Genomic DNA, 17544 nt, shown 5'->3' on the forward strand with positions numbered 1-17544 from the left:
AAACTACAGATCAATATTCCTCATGAATTTAGATGCAAAAATCCTTAAAACATACTAGCAAACTGAATCCAGCAATAGATACAAAGGATTATGCACCATGACCAAATGGAATTTATCCTGAGATTGCAAGTTTGGTTCAATATATGAAAATCAATTTAATACATATTAAAAGAATAAAGGACAAAACCACGATTGTCTTAATATATGTATAAAAAGCATGAATACAATATGCGTATAAAATCAAACACCCTTTCATGCTAAAAACATTCAACTAATTAGGAATAGAAGGAAATTCCATCAACCTGATAAAGGGCATCTATGAAACAACCCCAGTGAACATCATAACTGATGGTGAAAGAGTGGATGCTTTCCCCTAAGATCAGGAACAAGACAAAGATATCCACTCCTCCCAGTTCTAGTCAACATAGTACTGGAGATTCTAGCCAGGCAATCAGGCAAGAAAAAGAAATAAAAGATACCCAGATTAGAAAGGAAGAAGTAAAACCAGCTCTCTTTGCAATGACATGTAGAAAATCTACACACACACACACACACACACACAAACTATGAGAATTAATAAGCTAGTTCAGCAACGCTAAAGGATACAAGATCAATACATAAAAACTATCTTTCTATACACTAGAAATGAACAATCTGAAAATGAAATTAAGAAAACATCTCCATTTACGTTAGCATTGTTATGGATTGAACTGTGTCCCCCAAAAGCTATATATTGAAGCCCTAATGCCCAATGTGACTTTATTTGGAAATAGGGCCTTTAAGGAAGTAATTAAGGTTAAACGAGGTCATAAGAATGAGGCTCTAATCTGACAGGACTAGTGTACTTATAAGAAGAAGAAGAGACACCAGAGATCTCAATCTCTCCACATATGCACAGAGGAAAATGCATGTGAAGACACAGGGAGAAGGTGGCTATCTGCAAGCCAAAAAGAGGTCTCACCAGTAAGCACCCCTGCTGGCACCTTGACCTTGGGATTTCAGTCTCCAGAACTGTGAAAAAATTAATTTATGTTGTTTAAGTCAACTAGTCCGTGGTTTTTCTGTTATGGCGGCCCAAGCAAACTAATAGAAGCATGAAAAAGAATTAAAAACTTAGGAATAAATTTAACCAAAGAAGTGCAAGACTTGTACAACAAAAACTACTCATGTCATTGAAAGAAATTAAAGATCTAAATAAATGGAATGATATCCGTGTTCATGAATCAAAATTTTTAATGTTATTAAAATGGCAATACTCCCCAATCTACAGATTCAGTACAATCCCTATCAAAACCCCAGTTGCCTTTTTTGCAGGAATTGACAAGCTGATCCTAAAATTAATGCAAGGGACCCAGAATAGCCAAACAATCTTGAAAAAGGAACAAAATTGGAAGATTCACACTTCTCTGATCTCAAAACTTAATAGGTTACAGTAATCAAGACAGTGTGGTAGTGACAAAAGGACAGACATATATATAAATAGAATAGAAATATGAGTATGTAAATAAACCCTCACAATTGATGGTCAATTGATTTTTAACAAAGGTAACAAGACAATTCAATGGGAGAAAGAATAGTCTTTTCAACAAATTTGTGCTTGGATAAGTGAATAGTCATATGCAAAAGAATGAAATTGGATCCCTACCTCACATAATATATGAAAATTAACTCAAAATGGACTGAAAATCTAAATGTAAGTATAAAATTCTTAGTAAAAACCCACAGGCATAAATCGTTGTGACCTTGGATTGGCAATGATTTCTTAGGAGGGCAAAAGCACAAGCAACAAGAGAAAAAATAAATTAGATTTCATCAAAATTAAAACCTTTTGTGATTTGAAAGACACCATCAAGAAAGTGAAGACAACCCACAGAATGGGAGAAAATATTTGAAAATCATATATCTTTTAAAGGACTTGTATCCAGAATATGTAAAGGCTTACAACCACAATTTTAAAAAACCAATTTTTAAATGGACATAGGATTAGAATAGACATTTCCCCAAAGAAATACAAATGGCCAAATAGCACATGAAAAGATGCTCACCGTCATTAGTCAATAGGGAAATGCAAATCAAAACCACAATGAGATATCATTTCACATCCACTAGGATAGCTTGAAACAAACAAAAAAGGGTTGGGGAGATGGAAAGGACAAGGCAAGGATGTGGAGAAATCAGAACCCTCACACACTGTTGCTGGGAATATAAAATGGTGCAGCTGGTATGGAAACAGTTTGGCAGGCTCTCAAAAAGTTAAACATACAGTTACCATATGATCCAGTAATTCCACTCTTAGGTATATGCCCAAGAGAAATGAAAACATATATCCACACAAAAACTTGTATACACAGGTGTTCATATCAGGATTATTTTTAATAGCAAAAAGGTGGTGACCCAAATGTCCATCGACTGATGAATGGATAAACAAAATGTGGTATAGCCACACAGTGGAATGTTATTTGGCCATAAAAAGGAATGAGGTACTGATACATGGTACCACATGGATGAATATCATACTTTTGTTTTACTAAATGAAAGATGCCAGACACAAAAGGCTATATATTGTATGATTCCATTTATGTGAAATATCCAGAACAGTCATCCATGGAGGCAGTAGATTAATGGTTGACAGGGGATAGGGGAGGGAGAAATAGGGAGTGACTGCTAATAAGCATGTGGTTTCTTTTGGGGGTGATGAAAATGTTCTGGAATTAGTGGTGATGGTTGCACAACTTTATGAATATACTAAAAACCACTGATTTGTATGCTTTAAAGTGGTGAATTTTATGTATATATAAATTAAAAGTATATTTAAAAAAGAGGATGGTGGGAGTTCAGGCCAAGATGGTAGAGTAGGAAGACCCTGAGCTTACCTCCTCTCATGGGCACACCAAAATTACAACTATTTACAGAGCAACGATTGTTGAGGAAGACCAGCATCTAGCAGAAAAGATCTTCAATTAAAGATATAAAGAAGGAAACACAGCGAGACCGGTAGGAGGGGTGGAGCGGTACAGTCAAGCCCCACACCTCTGAGTGGGGGACCCACAAACTGGAGGATAATTACAATTGCAGAGGTTCTCAGCAAGGAGCAATGAGTCTGAGCCCTACACTGGGCTCCCCAGTCCTGGGGTCCTGCACCAGGAAGAGGAGTCCCCAGAACATTTGGCTTTGAAGACCTGCAAGGCTTACTTTTGGGAGACCCAGAGGACTGTGGGAAACAGACTCCACTCTTAAAGAGCGCACACAAAATCTCACATGCTCCAGGACCCAGGGCAGAGGCAGTGATTTAAGAGGAGCCTGGGTCAGACCCACCTGCTAATCTTGGAGAGTCTCCTGGACAGGCAGGAGGCAAATGGAGCTCACCCTGGGGACACAGACACTGGTGGTAGCCACTTCTGGGAGCTCATTCTTCCATGTGGACACTGGTGCTGGCAAGTGCCATTTTGGAATCCTTCCTCTAGCCTATTAGCACTGGAACCCAGTCCTGCCCCACCAGCCTGTTGGCACCAGCACCCTCAGGCCAAGCAACTAGCCAGGCAGGGACACAGTTCCACTCACCAGCAGGCAGGCTGCCTTAAGACCTCCTGAGCCCAAAACTGCCCCAGGATAAGGCCCTGTCCACCAGAGGGCCCAGGACCCAGCCCGCAACACTAGTGCACAGGCACTAACCATGGGACCCCCAGAGTCCTGCAGTCAGAGACCCCGGGACCCAGCTCCACCCACTAGTGGGCAGGCACCAGCCCCAGGACCCTCTGGGCCCTGGCCCCACCCACCAGCAGGCCAACATACCAACTCCAGGGCCCCCAGGATCCTGCAGCCAGAGACCCTGGTACCTAGCTCTGCCCACCAGCAGGTAGGCACCAGCCCCAGTATCCTCAGCCCTGACCACCAGAGGATTGGCACTAGCCTGGGAGCAGCCTCACACATCAGTGGGCAGGCACCAGTCCCAGGACCCCCCTGGGCCCCTGCCATACCACGAGTGGGTGGACACCAGCCTCAGGACCACCACAGCCCTGCAGCCTGCCATGGCAGGATGCAGCCCACCTTCCAGCAGGCCGGGACCAGCCCTAGGACCCCGTGGGCCCCAGCCCTGTCCACTAGCAGGCCAACACCAGCTCTGAGACACCTTGGGCCCCTTAGCCAGCCACCCTGGGATCTGGTCCCACCCACCAGTGGGCCAATACAAGGCTTGGGACACCCCAGATCCTGAAGCCAGCTGTGTCAGGAAATGGCCCATGTCTACCAGCAGACCAACACCAGATCCAGGATCCCCAGAGCCCTGCATCCAGAGATCCTGGGAACTGGCTCTGCCTACCAGTGAGCCAGCACTAGCCCCAGTAACTGCTGGGCCTTGGCCACACCCACCAGTTCAACACCAGCTCTGGGACCCCTGGGCTCTGCAGCCAGAGACCACAGGACCTGGCTCTGCCTGCCAGTGGGCAGGCACTAGGCCCAGGACCCAGCTTCACACACTGATGGGCAGGCACCAGCACTTGGATACCCTGGGCCCTGACCTCGCCCACCAGCAGGTAGACACCAGCCCCAGGACCACCATACCTCCACAGCCTGCCTTGTCAGGACCCAGCCAACACACCAGCAGGCCAGCACCAGCCCCAGGACACCCTATGCTCTGGGACCCCCTGCACGCTGACCTGCCCACTGGCAGGTCAACCCCAGCTCTGGGACACCTAGGGTCCCCCAGTCATCAGCCCTGGAATCCATCCCCACCCACCAGCGGGCCAATACCAACTCCAAGATAGCTTGGTCTCATCAGCTAGCTACCCCAGGATCCAGCCCCACTCACCACTGCACCAGAACCAGCTTTGGGACACCTCAAACCCACAGCCAGCCATGCAGGAACTGACTCCACCTACCAGTAGGCCAACACTAGATCCAGGAACCCTGGCCCCACAACTAACCATCCCAGAACATGGCTCTGTCCACCAGTGGGCCAGCACTAGCCCCAGGACCCCCCAGGCCTCTGCAGCCAGCCGCCTCATGACCCGGTCCTGCCAACCAGTGACCAGCAGCCTCCTCACTGGGCAGGGCCTAGCAACCCAGCTGGACCAGGGACAAGCCACACCTACCAGACTGCCCACAGCAGTCAGCCCACCATAACAGAAGGACCTATGCAGCCCCCATGGGGGCACCCCTAGAGCACATAGGTCTGGTGGCCAGAGGGGAGTGCACTGCTGGGACATATAGGACGTCTCCTACAAAAGGCCACTTTTCCAAACTTGGGAAACATAACCAACTTACCAGAGACATAGAAATAAAAACAGCAAATTAGGAAAAATGAGGCAACAGAGGAACATGTTCCAAACAAAGGAACATGATAAAACCCAGAAGAACTAAGTGAAATGGAGATAGGCAATCTACCTCATAAAGAGTTCAAGGTAATGATCATAAAGAATTCAGAAGAAGAATGGATGAACACAGTAAGAAGATGAACAAAGAGTTAGAAGATACAAAGAAGAACAAAATAGAGCTGAAGAATACAATAATTGAAATTAAAAATACACTAAAAGGAATCAATAGTAGATCAGAAGATACAGAAGAATGGATCAGTGGAAATCACTGAAGCTGAACAGAGAAAAGAACAAAAAGAAATGAGGACAGTTTAAGAGACTTCTGGGACAACATCAAGCATACTAACATTTGCATTATAGGGATCCCAGAAGGAGAAGAAAGACAGAAAGGGGCAGAGAACATATTTGAAGACATAAGAGCTGAAAACTTCCATAACCTGGGAAAGGAAAGACATCCAGGTCCAGGAAGTACAGAGAGTCCCAACCAGGATCAACCCAAAGAGGACCACAACAAGACACACTGTAATCAAAATGGCGAAAATGAAAGATAAAGAGACTATCAAAAGCAGCAAGGGAAAAACAACAAGTTATGTACACGGGATAAGTCTATCAGCTGAATTTTCAGCAGGAATTTCAGCGTGGCATGATATATTTAAAGTGATGAAAGAGAAAAACCTACAACCAAGAATACTCTATTCAGCAAGGTTTTCATTCAGATTTGATAGAGAGGGCAAAAGTTTTACAGACAAGCAAAAGCTAAAAGAGTTCACCACCAAACCTGCTTTACAAGCAATGTTAAAGGCACTTATCTAAGCAAAAAAGAAAAGGCCATAACTAGAAACATGAAAATTACAGAAGGAAAAACCTCATTGGTAAAGGGAAATATACAGTAAAGGTAGTAAATCAACCATGTACAAAGCTAACAGGAAGGTTAAAAGACAAAAGTAGTAAAATCATCTATATCCACAATAAGTATTTAATGGATACACAAAACAAAAAGGTGTAAAATATGATGTCAAAACCAGTAAATTGTAGGGGAGGGGAGTGTAAATTCTGGGTCATTAAAATGCATTTGAAATTAAGAGATCAGCAACTTAAAATGATCACATATACATATAAGTTGCTATATTTAAATCTCATGGTAGCCACAAACCAAAAATCTGTAATAGATATATGCACAGGAAAAAAAAAAGGAATACCAACATCAAATATAAAAGATAGTCATCAAATCACAAGGGAAGAGAACAAAAGAAGAAAGGAAACAAAAAAAAGAACTACAAAAACAACTCCAAAACAATTAACAATGGCACTAAGTACATACCTATCAATAATTACTTTAAATGTAAATGGACTAAATGCTCCAATAAAAAGACATAGGGTAGCTGAATGGATACAAAAACAAGACCCATATATATATGCTGCCTACAAAAGACTCACTTCAGATCTAAAGACAGACATAGACTGAAAGTGAGGGGATGGAAAAAGGTACTCCAAGCAAATGGAAATCAAAAGAAAGCCAGGGTAGCAATACTTATAGCAGCCAAAATAGCCTTTCAAAGACTGTAATAAGAGACAAAGAAAGAATCAATCCAAGAAGAAAATATAACGATTGTAAATATATATGCACCCAACACAGGAGCACCTAAATACATAAAGCAAATTATTAACCAACATAAAGAGAGAGATTGACAGTAACACAATAATAGTAGGGGACTTTAACACCCCACTTACATCAATGGACAGATCATCCAGACAGAAAATCAATATGAAAACACTGCCTTAGAGATATAGACCAAATGGAATATATATGAAACATTCCATCCAAAAGCAGCAGAATACACATTCTTTTCAAGTGCACATGAAACATTCTCCAGGATAGATCACATGCTAGGCCACAAGTCTTAGTAAATTTAAGAAAACTTAAATCATATCAAGCATCTTTTTCCAACCACAGTGCTTTTTCCAACCACAAATCAACTACAAGAAAAAACTGCAAAAAACACAAACATGTGGAGGCTAAACAATATGCTACTAAACAACCACTGAAGAAATCAAAGAAAAAATTAAAAAATACCTGGAGACAAATGAAAATGAAAATACAACAGTCCAAAATCTATGGGATGCAGCAAAAGTAGTTCTGAGAAGGAAGTTTATAGTTATACAAGCCTACTTCAGGAAACAAGAAAAAACTCAAATAAGCAACTGAACCTTACACATAATGGAACTAGAAAAAGAACAATAAACAAAACCCAACGTTAGTAGAAGGAAAGAAATCATAAAGATCAGAGCAGAAATAAATGAAATAGAGACTTAAAAAAACAATAGAAACGATCAATGAAACTAAGAACTGGTTCTTTGATAAGATAAATAAAATGGATAAACCTTTAGCTAGACTCAGGAAAAAAAGAAAGAGGGCTGAAATCAATAAACTCAGTAATGAAAAAGGAGAAGTTACAACCAACACCACAGAAATACAAAGGATAAGATTACTACAAACAACTATATGTCAATAAAATGGACAACCCAGAAGAAATGAACAAATTTCTAGAAATGTACAACCTCCCAAGACTCAACCAGGAAGAAATAGAAAACATGAACAGACCAATTACCAGTAATTAAATTGAATAGGTAATTTTAAAAAATCCCAACAAACAAAAGTCCAGGACTAGATGGCTTCACAGGTGAATTCTACCAAATATTTAGAGAAGCATTAATACCAAGTCTTCTCAAACTATTCAAAAAAACTGCAGAGGAGGGAACGCTTCCAAACTCATTCTACAAGGCCAGCATCCTTCTGATACCAAAACCAGACAAAGATATCACACAAAAAGAAAATTTCAGGCAATATCACTCATGAACATAAATGCAAAAAATCCTCAACAAAATATCAGTAAACTAAATTCAACAACACACTGATAGGATCATATCCCATGATCAAGTGGGATTTAGCCCAGGGATGCAAGGATGGTTCAATACCCACAAATCAATCAATGTGATAAACCACATTAACAAGTTGAAGAATAAAAATCATATGATCATCCCAATAGATACAGAAAAAGCTTTGGACAAAATTCAACATCCATTTATGATAAACACTCTCCACAAAGTGGGTATAGAGGGAACATACCTCAACATGATAAAGGCCATATATAAGCCCACAGCTAACATCATACTCAATGGTGAAAAGCTGAAAGCATTTCCTCTAAGATCAGGAGCAAGACGAGAATGCCCACTCTTGACACTTTTATTCAACATAGTATTGGAAGTCCTAGCCACATGATTAGACAAGAAAAAGAAATAAAATGAATCTAAATTGGTAAGTAAGAAGTACAACTGTCACTGTTTGCAGATGACATGATACTATACATAGAAAATCCTAAAGACACCAGCAAAAAACTACTAGAGCTCATCAATGAATTTGGTAAAGTTGCAGGATACAAAATTAATATACAGAAATATGTTGCACTGCTATACACTAACAATGAATGATCAGAAAAGGAAATTAAGAAAAGAATCCCAGGACTTCTCTGGTGGTGCAGGGGTTAAGAATCTGCCTGCCAATGCAGGGGACACGGGTTCGATCCCTGGTCCGGGAAGATCCCGCATGCCGCAGGGCAACTAAGCCCATGCACCACAACTACTGAGCCTGCACTCTAGAGCCCATGAGTCAAAACTACTGAGCCCATGCACCACAACTACTGAAGCCCGTGCACCCTAGAGCCCACATGTCGCAACTACTGAGCCCACGTGCTGCAACTACTGAAGCCCATGCACCTAGAGCCCATGCTCCGCAATAAGAGAAGCCATAGCAGTGAGAAGCCTTTGCACAGCAACAAAGAGTAGCCCCTGCTCGCCGCAACTAGAGAAAGCCTGCGTGCAGCAACGAAGACCCAACACAGCCAAAAATAAATAAATTTTTTTTAAAAATTAAAAAAAAGAATCCCATTTGCCATTGCATTAAAAAGAATATCTAGGAATAAAATACCTAGGAATAAATCTAACTAAGGAAGTAAAACGCCTGTACTTGGAAAATTATAAGACTCTGGTGAAAGAAACTGAAGATGACACAAACAGATGGAAAGATATAACATGTTCATGGACTGGAAGAATTAATATCATTAAAATGACCATAGTACCCAAGGCAATCTAAAGATTCAGTGCAATCCCTATCAAAATACCAATGGCATTTTTCACAGAACTAGAACAAATAATTCTAAAATTTGTATGGAAACACAAAGACCCTGAATAGCCAAAGCAATCTTGAGAAAGAACAGAGCTGGAGGTATCACAGTCCCAGACCTCAGACTATACTACAAAGCTACAGTAATCAAAACAGTATGGTACTAGCACAAAAATAAACACATAGATCAATGGAACAGAACAGAGCCCAGAAATAAACTCACACACTTATGGTCAATTAATCTATGACAAAGGAGGCAAGAATATACAATGAGAAAAAAACAGTCTCTTCAATAAGTGGTGCTGGGAAAACTGTACAGCTACATGTAAAAGAATGAAATTAGAACATTTTCTCATACCATACAGAAAAATAAACTCAAAATGGATTAAAGACCTAAGGGTAAGACCTGAAACCATAAAACTCCTAAAAGCAAACATAGGCAGAACACTCTTTGACATAAATTGTAGCACCATTTTTTTGGATCTGTTTCCTAAGGCAAAGGAAACAAAAGCAAAAATAAGCAAATGGGACTTAATTAAACTTAAAAGCTTTTGCTCAGCAAAGGAAACCAAAGACAAAACAAAAAGACAACCTATTGAATAGGAGAAAATATTTGCACATGACATGACCAATAATAAGTTAATATCCAAAATATATAAACAGCTCATACAACTCAATTTAAAAAAAAACCTGGTTAAAACATGGGCAAAAGACTTGAATAGACATTTTCCCAAAGAAGACATACAGGTGAACAACAGGCACATGAAAAGACGTTCAACATCACTAATCAGAGAAATGCAAATCAAAGTCACAATGAGATATTGCCTCACACCTATCAGAAAGGCTATGATCAAAAAGACCACAGGTAACAGATGTTGGCAAGGATATGGAGAAAAGAGAACCCTTGTACACTCCTGGTGGGAATGTAAATTGGTGCAGCCACTATAGAAAACAGTATAGAGGTCCCTTGAAAAACTAAAAATAGAACTATCATGTGATCTAGCAATTCCATTCCTGGGTATATATCTGAAGAAAACGAAAACACTAATTCAAAAAGATAAATGCACCCCAATGTTCATAGCAGCATTATTTACAATAGCCAAGACATGGAAGCAACCTAAGTGTCCATCAACAGAGGAATGGATAAAGAAGATGTGATACACACACATATACACATAATACTACTGGAATACTACTTAGCATAAAAAGAATAAAATTTTGCCCTTTGTAACAACATGGATGGGCCTGAAGAGTATTATGCTTAGTGAAATAAGTCAGAGAAAGACAAATATATGTTAGCACTCATATATGGAATCTAAAAAATAAAACAAACAAATGAATATAACAAAATAGAAAAAGACTCACAGATATAGAGAACTAGTGGTTACCAGAGGGGAGAGAGAAGGAAGGAGGGGCAACATAGGGGTAGGAGATTAAGAGGTACAAACTAATATATACAAAATAAACTACAAGGACATGTTGTACAGCACTGGGAATACAGCCAATATTTTATAATAATTAAATTGAGTATAATCTAAAACTCTGAATCACCATGTTGTACACCTGAAACTAATATAGTACTGTAAATCAACTATACCTCAATAAAAAGAAAAAAGAGGATGGTTTTCTGTATGTACACTATACTTGAATAAAAAGTTAACACACAGGGACTTCCCGGTGGTCCACTGGGTAAGACTCTGCGCTCCCAATGCAGGGGGCCCAGGTTCGATCCCTGGTCGGGGAACTAGATCCCGCAGCATGCATGCCACAACTAAGAGCCCGCATGCCACAACGAAGATCCATCCCATCCCACAAGCCGCAACCAAGACCTGGCACAGCCAAAATAAATATAAATAAATAAAAATAAATATACAAAAAGTTAACACACAGATAATGGTTTCAAATTAGATAAATGGAAAAATAATATTATCAACAGAAATAGGAAGTTTTCAATGCATCTTTTCAAAGATCAATCCATTATGCATAATTTGAACATATTCCAGTTAATTGCTTGGGTATTTGGGATTCTTCCAGTAACATATGTGCATTCACTCAATGTATTTATTGAGTAAGTCTTATGCCTAGTCACTTTTCAACAAATAAAGGTTGGTGGGGGGTATATCCACAGGTTATTGATGAGGTCATACTTTAAATTCTCCCAATGCCTCTATCTACGGTAAATCTTCTGTGCTATGCACTGACATGACTGAGGTTAACATAGCCCCTGGCACATTTGAGAATATGACCTTCAAAGAAATCTGGCTTTCTGGTATAGCTTTCCTAGGTGTAAGTTATAGCAAACCTCTAAATGATACCTTCTTGCAATTCTTTCTCCCTTTCATTTTTAAAGCTATGTTGGTAATTTCTGTGTAACGTCTCACTTTCCAGTTGTTTAACCTTTCTCTTGGTAGGAGGGAATTGTTTTTGTTTGTTTAATGAAGAGAGTTATTAGAAACGCCTGCCTCAGATGTCTTGTATCATTATATTCAGTTCATGCTAAGATCATAAGTATTCTGAATCTTAAATTAGGCACCATCTCAGTCAGAGGTTGTTAGTACTTACACATTTATCATTAGGTTAGTATAAACTAAAGGAAGGGGAAAAAAAGCCCCTCATGGGGCTGAGGTTGGACTGTGTTCTCATAGGAGTTCTAAACCATTTTTGGTAACTGTCATTTTCCAAGCATCAAAATGTGTAGAAAGTAAAGGGCCTCAAAATATGGGCTGTCAGTAGTGTGGCAAATTTTGAACATCACCTCATCTCAGATCTCTGTACAGAGGTACCAAGTTGCAATCACAGAAAGGCAGTTTAAAAATCTACTTCATTTGAAACCTTTTCTTTTTTTTTTTTTTGGTAAACCTTTTCTATTAAATGATAAACATTAAGAGGAATAACATAATCTTACATGTCAACAAAACGTCATAGTCAGCAGAAAACAGAACTAAGTAGCCAAATAGAACATTTCTATAATGTTTGAGCATTCAATATCTTCCTTGACATTATTTTTCAGTCGGGGCACTCAAGCAGGCAGCAGCCTGTCACTTACAGCCTCTGTCATTTCCTGTTCCAATTCGTTAAACCCTAGGCTTTCCCCAGAAACACACAATCCACATGGAGATTCTTCTGCCAGTCAGAAAAGATCAATTCAAAGGATGCAGAAATTGATATGCAACTCTTGAGTGGGCATGAATGCCATAATAAACTGCTACCTACACATGGAATTATATTTTCTAGGTTGACAGTGTATGGGCAGAAGCAGCAGGAGCATATGTTTAGACTTTATAGTCGGGGCTCATTTCCTATTGACTGGCTTCTCTTTGGCTGCCAAAGAATAGATCAAGTTCAGAAGCTAAAGCCAAGTTGGCAATTCTTTATCTTTGCCTTTCTCTCTAAAAAATACCTAAATTAGTAAGGCAGCATAGCCAATTTACACACAGAGGCTTGATTAAAAACTTTCAATCATTTAATACTTAAAATTCTAGGATTTCAGAGTCACATTCACAAACGCCTATAAACACCACTGATCAAAAAAAAAAAAAAAAAATCACATGGCTACTGTATACTGTATGCCCCAATGAAAATAACACCCTAACGCAGAAATGAGAGGGCTCAAAATAATGCATCTGGAGCTCTCCTCTTAACCATGAGTGAGGCACCTGGGATTGCAAAGGCAACATTTAGCTTTCAGAAGCTTGTTGCTGACAAGAGTGGAAAGAAAGGATCTTACATCTTCTTTTCTTTCCTAGTTCTAAAGCGGTGAGCAAAATGTCTGCTTTTATTGGTTTGAAGTGGCCTAAATCACTGCCAAAAAATGTGCAAAGGAAATTATATATACACATTCTCCTCCTAAAATGCCACCTCCTTTGTGAAGCTGTCTTGATTCCCCATTCACAATGCATACCTTCCTTCTCTACACTCTATCATATAATTTATACCTCCATTAATATTTGCAAATTATTTTCTATGTGAGTAATGTGTTTACAGGTCTCCCTCTCTTACTAAACTGTAAACTTCCACAGCTCAGGAACCAAGTCATTATCTCTCTGGTCCCCACAAGGCCAAGCAGAGTGCTTTATAAATGGTAGGTGCAAAATAAATGTTTGATGAATGAATAAATACGGTGGTGTCAGCTTTATGATGACTAGAAGTTTTGATGATGTTAAGAGTAGTTGCTCCCCAAACCTCAATCTCTTTTCTCTGTATTTGGTATCATGACTATGTGCACTGAAGAGGGAGAAAGATTTAGAGATGTCTTCCTGAGAATACATTTTATATTCGATATGTCTATTTTGATAACCCTCAAGTAACCCATGTTTTGGAAAAGATTTCCAGGGTTAAACTGAATTCGATGGGGAAAAGTTTCAATGAGTCAGACAAAAGCTATTTCTACTTCCTGTGATGCAGTGTGCTGTCACACACCTCAGAAAAAAACTGCAAAATTCTAAAAGCTGAGAGCATGACTCCACAAGACTCTATTAAGCAGGTGCTACCTATATAAAGTGATCAAGAAGAGGAAAGAAGGAACCCTGAATGGTCTTTAGTTCTCAAAAAGCAAGGGTCTAACTAGAAACTAATGAATGACAACTGTTTCAGGTACACAGAGTAAAAAGGAAACACATGTGTCTAAAGAGAGAAAGGTCAACTTTAGGCAATGAAAAGTCTTCTCAAAAAAGATCCTCCCCCCTCCCCCCATTTTCATCTGTTTCACATGTTATTTTACTACTGGATACAGGATTTGGCAAAACTTTAACAACTGGTTATTTGGAAATTTCTAAACAATGATCACTTTCTCCTACAATGTACATTTTTCCATTCCAAAACAAACAAGATACTTTGTTTTGACAGGGACAATTTCCAATCTCTTAGCACTGAAACGCATAAAAGAAAATGGAAAATTGTTTGAATACCATATAGCACTTTTGAGTTTATTAGGCCATTATCCCCAGGGCTGGATTTAATCAAAAGATGAAGAACACAAGCAAAAGCTTTTAGTTGACAAGAAGTAAGCCTTGGAACTTCCCTGGTGGCGCAGTGGTTAAGAATCAGCCTGCCAAAGCAGGGGACATGGGTTGGAGCCCTGGTCCGGGAAGATCCCACATGCTGCGGAGCAACTAAGCCCGCACGCCTAGAGCCCATGCTCCGCAAATGAAGCCACCTCTTCGTTCCGGTGTGCAGGCTTTTCTGTAAGAGAAGCCACCGCAATGAGAAGCCTGCGCACTGCAACGAAGAGTAGCCCCCGCTCACCACAACTAGAGAAAGCCCATGCTCAGCAACGAAGACCCAAAGCAGCCAAAAAAAAAAAAAAGTCTTGGGCTTGGGATTTTTGTGTTTGAGCTGTAAGTCAGGTTCACAGAAAAGTAATCAGAAACTAGACTGGCTGGAGATAAGAAAAAGCCTTGAAATGAGAGGTGTGATACCATGGGTTGTACCTGTGACTTGGCCTCTCAACAAGCCTGGGGACCTTGAGCAAATTACCTAAACTCTTATCTGTAAAGTTCTTTGATAATTTCTAAAGCCCCTTTTAGCATGATCAATTTTTAATTGTCTAATATTTTTCCTTAAGTCATCAATTAGTTCATTCAACAATATGAATACCTTCAATGAACATAGTAAAGGACAGTTTCTGCCCTCAAAGAGTGGGTAAGTCAGTGGGAAAAGTGAAGGCTTCACCTGCAGTTCCTAGGTGCTCATTCATCCATTTAAGTTCTAAACAAAGGTCACAGAGGAGCCCAGAAGGGAATGTGGATGGAAAGGAGTAGGAGAAACCCCACAGAAACTCTTGGGAGGAAGAGAGGGTAATTTACTGTCTCAGTCCACCAAGTTTATTAAGTGATTACTGTGCTGGGCACTGGGGATCCTGGGGTGACCTGAAGAGATCAGGCCTCTAATGAAGCCTACTTGCATTCTAGGTGGTGAAGAAAGAAAAACAGGTTAACAAATAAACGAACTCCAGATTGTGATTAGTTCTAGGAAGAAAACAGAGTGATAATGAGAGAGAATAACTGTGTGTGTGTGTGTGTGTGTGTGTGTGTGTGTGTGTGTGGTGTGGTGTGGTGTGGTGTGGTGTGGTAGGGGGGTGGACTTCAGCATAGGGAAGGCTCTTTGGAGATGGTAGTGGTTAGCTGACTGGGACCTCAAGCGAGCACAGCCAGCACACAGGGGCTAGTGGTTCAGCTAGAGGGAAGCAGGAAAATGCCAAGGCTGGAAAGGGCTGGAGCAGACAGATCATCTGCATGGTTGGTTTGAAGAGCAGTTACTTCTGGAAAGTACAGAATTAAAGCAGTACAGATGACCCTTGAACAACACGGGTTTGAACTGCGCCGGTCCACCTACACGTGAATTGTTTTCAATAAATACTACACAATCCACAGCTGGTTTAAATCTTGGATGCCGAACCTTAGATAATGAGGGCTGACTACAAATTTACAGGCGGATTTTTGACTGTGTGGACTGCCAGCACCCCCGACCCCCCAGTTGTTCAAGGGTCAGCTGTAGTTCTTGACTAAGGGCCATCTTGTCCCCCAGGGGGCATCTGACAACGTCTGGAGACATTTTGGGTTGTCAAACGATTTGAGGTGGGGAGGGTACTACTACTGAGATTGAGAAAGCCTGCACTAAAAGGAATTTACTGCCCAAAGTTTGGTTTTAGTCGTTAGGTTATAAACTCATGTTTTTTACAAACTTGAATCTTTTTTTTTGTTTTCCTTTACTGTGGAAACAAAGTAAAAACAGGTTTCAAGTGACCCACTGCTTCATCCACTCTCTCAGGAAACCCCACTGCAGAGGATCCAGGGGCTCCACGAACCACTAAGAAGCCCCACAAGATACTAGATGTGTAGCTGAACCCGCTGGAAAGGGACCTGCGGAGACCCACACCCAGCTGCTCACTGGGGTTACCTCTGCGCAGGGGACCAGGTTAGGAGGCAGTGTAAAAGAAGCACATATTCGTATTTTATTTCCATAATTACCAATGCATATTAAAAATAATGCAAAGTGGGGGTCCATACAGGGAAGAAGTGGAGATGCCCTCCTGCGTGAAACCTCTGTCCTCTGGGCCTCTACCGCCCTTCTGCGTTGACCCGCTCCCTCCAGGCTCTAGCCTCCCCTCCCCCACCCCAACCCCACCACCGGCCGGGCCCTTGGCCCGCATTAACCCCACAGCCCCGCAGGCTCTAACCCAGGCCCCTCCGGGCCCGCTAAGTCCTCCCCGCCCCCCCTTACCTCGGCGGGCAGGTGTCTCCTCAGGAAGGCCGGCAGCAGGCTGTCCTCGACGTAAGGGTTGCCCAGGCGGAGGAGCCCCGAGCCGAAGGCCCCGTCAGGGTCCGTGTGCGGCGCCTCGAGCTCGGCGCGGCTTCCTCAGGTCCGGGAGTGCCCGGCGAGCCCTCGGAAGGGCGGGAAACGCCGGAGGAGAGACTTGGGGCCGGCGGCCTGAGGGCAGGTGGGCTGGGAACCACCTCCCCGCGGGCGCCAGGAGGCCAGGCGTGGAGGGCGGGGCTTGCTGGGGGCGCGTTAACCGTCGCTCGCCTCTTTTTGCATATTCATGAGACCGAGCGAGGCGGGCCGCTCAGGCGAGCAGAAGTAATGAATTATTCATGAAGCGTCTCGCCCCGCCCAGGAAGGCCTCGTTGATTATTCATAAGCCCGAGGGAGAGTTTGAGCCGGAAAAGGCCGTTAAGTCCCCCTCACTGGGAGGCGTCGACCCGCTGAGGTGAGGGCTGTCCAGATGCGAGGCATACGGAGAAAAAGGGCGCTTGAGCGTCGTTAGTTCTCTTAGGTTATTTTTTTCCCCTTTTCGTTTCTTTTTCCTCGAGGCTTTAAGTGTGATTTGAAAGTATTTCTGTGAGGCCCGAAGTATTCTGAGGAGTAGCGGGAAGGCCGGGGCTGAGGGGAAGGACAAAGGGGAACCCCTAGGTAGCATTCCCCACCCTCCTCCCCAACGCTTGATGATGAAAAATTTCACATTTACTAGGGGTGGGGGAAGTGGGGTGGGGGGTGGAGAGAATTGTACTGGGAACACTCACATTCCCACTATCAAGGTAGCTTTTAAATTGA

This window comes from Balaenoptera acutorostrata, chromosome 13, assembly GCF_949987535.1.
Source record: "Balaenoptera acutorostrata chromosome 13, mBalAcu1.1, whole genome shotgun sequence".
Lineage (NCBI taxonomy): Eukaryota > Metazoa > Chordata > Mammalia > Artiodactyla > Balaenopteridae > Balaenoptera > Balaenoptera acutorostrata.